This window comes from Schistocerca serialis, unplaced genomic scaffold, assembly GCF_023864345.2.
Source record: "Schistocerca serialis cubense isolate TAMUIC-IGC-003099 unplaced genomic scaffold, iqSchSeri2.2 HiC_scaffold_97, whole genome shotgun sequence".
In the NCBI taxonomy this organism is placed as follows: Eukaryota; Metazoa; Arthropoda; class Insecta; order Orthoptera; family Acrididae; genus Schistocerca; species Schistocerca serialis.
In genome coordinates this window covers 27,501-28,007 of record NW_026048595.1, presented here as the reverse complement: position 1 = coordinate 28,007, position 507 = coordinate 27,501, and positions in this window count along the sequence as shown.

Sequence of the window (507 nt, the reverse complement as noted above, 5' to 3'; positions counted from 1 at the left end):
GACTGCGAGTGCAACGCCCAAGGGTACCGACGTGGATGGGGCGCTTCCTAGCTGATCGCTCGGCATGGGAATCCGTACAGTGAGCAATGCGATCGCGTCTGTAGCTTGTACGTGGTACAGCTCGCAGCTCATGTATAGGGACAGCGGGAATGTCGCATATTGGACATAACTCTTCATGAAACGCAAGTTATAGGTGTGGATTGCACATTACGACTGCGGGAAACTTCCGCCGTTCATCCGCTGGCGTTGCGAGTTTGGCGGTTGGGGTGGGGCACGAGCGGGTGCGGGTGGTGTGATTGCCGGTCCACGACTTCGTGCGGCAGAGGCACTGGCGTTTGGGTGCTGTGGTCGACACAGGCTGCATGCTTTGTGGGTGGCGTCGAAAGATGGGCACTGTGGGCCCATCGATGTCTTAGTCGGCTTGGCGTCCCATAGATGGCGGTATCGTCGTTGCAGGAGCTCATGCTGAGGGAGACCTACAGATGGCGGTATGTTTTGTGGTGCGCT